Source organism: Helianthus annuus, chromosome 15 (assembly GCF_002127325.2).
Source record: "Helianthus annuus cultivar XRQ/B chromosome 15, HanXRQr2.0-SUNRISE, whole genome shotgun sequence".
NCBI lineage: Eukaryota > Viridiplantae > Streptophyta > Magnoliopsida > Asterales > Asteraceae > Helianthus > Helianthus annuus.
This window is the reverse complement of record NC_035447.2, coordinates 102,397,851-102,404,508: the sequence shown is the minus strand read 5'-3', so window position 1 is coordinate 102,404,508 and position 6,658 is coordinate 102,397,851.

The window sequence follows — 6,658 nt, the reverse complement described above, 5'->3', positions numbered from 1 at the left end:
TTGGACATAGGTGGTGATTCAAGTCATCATCATCACCATAACTAATCCGCTTCACCTCTAATCATCAAATTAACACAAACCATACAAAACCTATGTTCTATATGATGATTCTAACCCTTATACATGATCAATTTCATATTAACTCATGGATTAAAACATAACCCACTTCCTACATGATCACCAATCTTAGTTTTGAGACATACCTTATGATCCCTCGTGTTGGTGATCATTAGTCCATGCTTGGTTATGGATTTAGGCTTCATCTTGCCTTTCGATTTGATGATCTTCATGATTAGGGTTTGTGGAGCTCTCATGGAGCTCCTGGCTCCTTCTCGAACACACACGATATGTGTGTTTATTTGTGTGTTGATTTCTTTTAATTAGTAAATCAACTTTCATCTTATCCACTTTAACCCCTCTAGTTTACTTCTAACACATATTTGGGACCACTCTTCTCTTTTAATAGTTTTTACCATGCACTTAACTAGGTTAAATAGTCTAGTTATTTATTTCATAATATAACGCATAAGGACATATTTTGAATATATAAAATTTAGATTTTGGGGCGTTACAAGTCTACCCACCTTAAATGAGGTTTCGTCCCCGAAACCTTTCTTACCTTCATTTAACACTAATTATCTCTTCTCTACGTCCCCTTGACACGACTGCTAGTCCATCACGATGACTATCCCCCATTTTTCAAGAACCCATCCCAGAGTTCTTATTAATGTCACTTTCACTAAATAGTGCTTGCTGCTAACGCACTTCAAAGCTAGCGGTTCATTCATCATTTTGTTTGCTGGAAGAAATTCCAACTTCCCATTTCTAACGTTCCTTTATGTTTATTTCGATATTCATATCGTTTTCGTCGACTATACGATCTTACTTTGTAATTTATACATACTCATATATGCTTAACTCTAACTGGTACACCATAAAAATGGGTGACTATTCATTTTTGATTCATAAATTATTTAAATAGTTGACTTCTTCCTAACAAATCAATACTTTCCTTATCATACTTTCAAATATCATTTTCATTTCCTTGACCTGTCAATAACGGGCCAATACACATGCTCCTTTAACTTGTAATTAGACATACATTCGTATGACCCGTTCTTAACGGATCTGATATCTTCATCTCATCTCAAAATTTACATTCTCTACATGCACTATATAACATTTAACTTTTGTTTTGTTACCACAACAAAACTACTATTACATAATCCCACCTACGTGCTTAACTCCAACGTTAACCTCATTCTACGTTTTGTACGGTTACTTGTACCTTGCATACTTTTACGTTACTTTAAAATCATTTCCTTCATCTTTCGTTACTATTACTCTCAATTCCTGCATTACTTAATCTACCTAAGTAAACATGTCGTGCAAATTCATCATACGAAAGTGTAATAAATACTCAAAATTTCCCACTCAACTTTTGAAATTTACTTTTTAATGACATACTTTCTTCATATGTCCATTGTAAAAAATTTAAAAATTCCATACCATACCATTCATATCCTATCAGTCATTTCGTAGGTCCTTCTCAACCTACCAATTCATACCTATCCAACATGAATTACACATTTTACTAACCTTGATTTCTTTGCATAATTCAACGGTCCGTAAACCAGATCTATCCGCCTCTTCACGAGTACTAGCCATACCAGGCCAGATTTCCTTCATCCGTGTAGTGCGTTTCCGCTTGTGCACATCCTTCCACCAATTCAATTGGTTTCATCACACTAAGGATTCTAACATCATCACCTACAAAATTGGCGGTTAGCACATCTCATTCAAACATTGAGTCTACTAGGTGATTAGTCACCTATAATTCTTTTACATATTTCCTACATACATGTTATAACATATCTTACATTCCATTTCCTACACGCAATTCCTGCATTCTATTAGTCATTTCGCCAACTTGCCGCAGTTTGGCTTTTCAAGGTCAAATGGCACTTCTTACTTATCGTAATGTATTGAAGTACTTGCTCTTACTTATTTCCTTTCATGCTTACTTGCAAGGACTTTATTACATTGTTTTAATATTTCTTACCATACCTACCTTTCCTGTCCATACTTAAGTTATTGTCCGGGTCATAGCCCGTCATCCATCCTGACTCTCAAGAGTCGATTACTAACACATTTAGCATATAGCTTATACAAAACTTCTTTTATTATACTGTCACCTTCTAACTTTTTACTTGCTTATATGACCTGTTCAACTCAATCATGGTCAAACCATCGACTTTTTCTCATGTAGACTAGTTCATCTTTTATATCTTAAATCCGTTTCGCGGATTCGAACACATCATTCATACTTTTCGTCTCGTCTATGATTTGAATCCGTCTCGCGGATTCAAACATTTCATTCATGCCTTGCATCCCTTAAATCCGTCTTGCGGATTTAAACATTTCATTCATACCTTTCGTTCCTTGAATCCGTCTCGCGGATTCAAACATTTCATTCATACCTTTCATTCCTTGAATCCATCTCGCGGATTCAAACATTTCATTCATATATTGTTGATCCGTACTTTCTTACGGATTCAACATTCTTCATTTTTATCACTCATACTTTTCACTCTTACGTAGTACTCTCAATTTCCCGAGAGTCTTACTACCCATTTCACCCGCACGCCCACCTGCTACCCAGTTCTACCGGACATACCTGCGATAATTACCACGGTCTCACGAACGTCATATGCTTCTTGCGTACTGGCCAGGTGTGCAATCCACATACTAGTTTCGTGCCTTCGTGTAATCATTGCCTTATGTCCGAGAAATGGGTTTCAGTTTCGTGCACATCTCTAAAATTTCCCCAAGACCATATCATTGCCTTTCGTTTAATAATTGCCCTCCCAAGGAGATTTCTTCCTTTTTCTTTTAACATTTGTAGGATCGTTTTCGGACCCGAACGAGTCGATCAGAAGAGTTTTTCTCAATACGAAAGGCGGAAACAGACGTATCGAGGTCAATTCAGCACACAAATCACTTTAAACTGTCGATTTGATTAATATAATGATGTTTTACAGTGTGACGACACTTCGGGAGCACTTCGTTGCAAAACCGGAAAATCTATATATGATTTCGCTTGAACTAGCATATATATAGCCATTGAGATTCCGCTTGAACATGACAAGTTCATTTCAAGCGGAATTAACATCGTCATTTCAAGCGAAACCAACAAGCTAGTTCGAGCGGAATTAGAACCATTATGATTTCGCTTGAATATGACCTGATGTCATTTCAAGCGGAATCACCACTAATTTCCACTTTCTTGTTTTTCGTGCCCTGATCTAACTAGTTCTATACAAGACTCGATACAAGACGAAATCGACAGAAGCATGCACCAACAAACTCCCCCTCGAATGTTGACGAGTCTTCAGTGTCGAGTCTTCACATCTTCTGTCTTTTTCAGTCTTTGGGCTACTTTTAAAAGTATCTTACACTGTAAATCATCCTTCAAATCACTCTCTTTTCTTCTCTATTATCACCAACATACTCCCTTCGAACAAATACTCTCCTCCTCGAATGTTGAGTCTTTAAAATTATCAGCATCGGCAATCTCAGGATTAGAACCTGACTCTTTGACATTCAGACTCCCCCTCACAGTAAGCTGGGATTGTAGTCTGGCTTTCACAGGTTCAAGATCGTCGCCTGACTTATACTTTGCTCTGAATCGAAATCCTGGCTCTCTTTAGTCACAAGCTTCTCAGCATCGATTAACCCATCTCTTACTCAAACATGCACACTCTCTACCACAAACATAATCTTTTTATGATAAAGATTTGACAGAAATTGCAGATTTCTGACGAACCACTTGCAGAAAAGATTTTAAAACCTTTTAAACACAATCTTCCCAAACCTGTTCGTCATGTTTAGCACTTGAGATTTTGAAAATCAGCTCTTCAACACCAGTTGTCGAAATTTTTTTTTTTTGAATTTTTCAAAATTTATGCTAAACCATACTAAACTCTTTTTGGATTTTTGAATAATATGAAATGCAGAAAAGAAATATTTACAGACAATACTTTTGTGAGTTTGTGTAAGAAGATCATATCAGTTTATGAGAGAAATCACCAACACCGTTAAGCTTCATTTCATTTTATGTTCTAAACAATTCACCTAGATTGTCAGTATACTGATCCACTTAAATTTTCACACAAAGTTCAACTGTTTCGAGATACGAGATAAATGTTTTAAGAACTTAAACTTATTCGCGTGTCCCGCCTCTTGAATATACTCCCGTATCCAGATTCCAATATTCAGTCTTACAGGTGAGTATACCTAGATGATATCTGTAAGGGGTTAGATGCGAAACCGTGAGAGCTCAGGTCAGAACTTCCGTTCAGCAGAGAGATAACGGCTCAACTTTTGGTGTGTCCCCTTTAGAGGATCTTTTCTTCAACAGCACATGATTAGCATTTTTCAATGTTTCATCATTTTTTATGCTGAGGGTGACGCTATATTTCAAGCATTTGCAGAAAGTACGGGGACTAGGTCAGAATTTTCATTCAGCAGAAGTCCCGGGATAATACCCCAGATATCACTAAGCATAAAGACCTAGTATCTCAGAAAGAGGGACCTTTCAAACAAGATTTCAGGGGTTACCCATATATCCAAGGAATGTTCCCCATGAGATAAGCAAGTTTGAATTTTAAGTTTATATCTCGTCACAATCTACTAAATGTGCAAAAACCTACTGGCACATCCGCAGTGAGATTGTTTATCACATTTTTGACCTTACATTTCTTTAGCGTGTTGTGATAGTCCACTGATGTACTATCATTTCCTCTTCTTTGACACAAAAACTCATTTTTGAATTTTATCATGTTTTTGGCTTTTTCAAAATTTTTAATGTTTTTGGATTTTCTTTTCTGAAATTTGTACTCCCCCTAAAATGCAAACACATTTAAAGAAATTTGAAAACAAACTATACAGAAATATGAAAACTGTTGTGAATTGCTTCAATTCGCCATCCACTTGGCATAAACAATCAGAACTCCCCCTTACAACAAACTATTTTCCCTTTAAGATTTCAAAACACTTAAGTTTGTTTTAATCAAAATGGTTTTTCCGGAAAATAAGTTTTGTTGATTTTACCATTTGTAGGTTCGGGGTAAACTCATCACATTGTTCATCTTTAACCACTTGTAGGAAATCAAGAACAAGTTAATATCCCTGATTTACCACTTTCAAGTATGCACAATCAAACTTCTGTACCACTTGTAAGACGAAATCACTTTTCGTGAATTTCTCAAGAAAGATGCCGATTCCTGCTCCTCGCTTACCGACCTGGAAGCTTCGGCAAGTCAGGTTTTTCTATTCAAAGAATATATCCACCCAAGCCTGACCAGCCTTGGGTGTTACCGAGTCATCAACACTCGGTTTCTTACCTTCCAACTTCTTCTCATAGAACTCTTTAACCCCTTTGACTTTTCTGTCAATCATTTTTCCAAAGATGTGTTTTACTTTGGGGTTAAAGGCCTTTTCAACATCAAAAACCTTTTTGTTAGAATAAAATTGGTTTGAAATCTCAATTTTACCAATTTTCTTCTTAAAATTTTCAGACCAAAGTGGTGGAAAATTCTCATCATCCACAGTCGGAACTGGTTTTTCACCATCTTCCTCAACCTGTGGCTCCTCTGATTTTGGGGAATCAGATTCATCACCAGAAGATAGCTCCTCTGATTTTGACCTATCAGAATCATCGCTAGAACTATTAACAGACTTCTTAACAACCCATTTCTGGTTGTCAGATTTTGCTCTCTTCTTGTAAAACCTGTTTGAACATTCACCAATTTCAAATTTTGAATTTTTGAATAGTTTGGTTCTATCAATTGGTGGTTCAAACTCAACCACTTTCTCTTTTAGTTTAGAAATTCCCCGTTTGGTTTGAATTGCCTGTGAACAGTTCATGGCAATATGATCACTTTTTCCACACTTGAAACAGGTTCGAGTTTTCTTTTTCTGATCAACAGTCTTCATCTCATCTTGCTTCATTGCAAGGAAATCTTTGTTCGACTGCTTTCAGAACAAATGTCATTTTTGTCATTTTTGATTTAAAATCTCGAACATATTTTTCATTTTTCTGATTTTCCGTTGGAGTAAAGCCTAAACCTTTCTTTTTCAAATTACCGTTATGGTTTGGTTTCTTTCGATAACCAGAACCAGAACCGTAACCTTTTTTCTTGTTTTCTCTTTGTTGAATTCTTGAGGTGTATTTTTTAGGTTTATCAGAAAGATTTAAATCTTTTATTTCAGAAATATTGATTTCTGTTAGTTTGAAAACCTTTTTTATCATCTTAGTTTTGACACCTCTTATTGGAAATTCCTCATCAGAATATAATTTGTCCGAATCATTCAAAGTATATGCCACTTTAAATGTTTCATCATTCAAATTAGATTTTGATAACAGGAATTCTTTATCATAAACTCTTTTTCCCTGTTTTTCATTTTGACCCGGAGTGCTGGACTCAGACTTTGACTCCAACATAGACTCCGACTTTGACTCCTCAGTTTCATCGTTATCTAACACATGATCCACCACTTTCTTCATCAATTGAGATTGTTGATCAGTGTCAGACGATGTAAACGTGACATCAATACTTTCTGGCAAATTGACTGTAGACTCAGACTCCCACTGTAA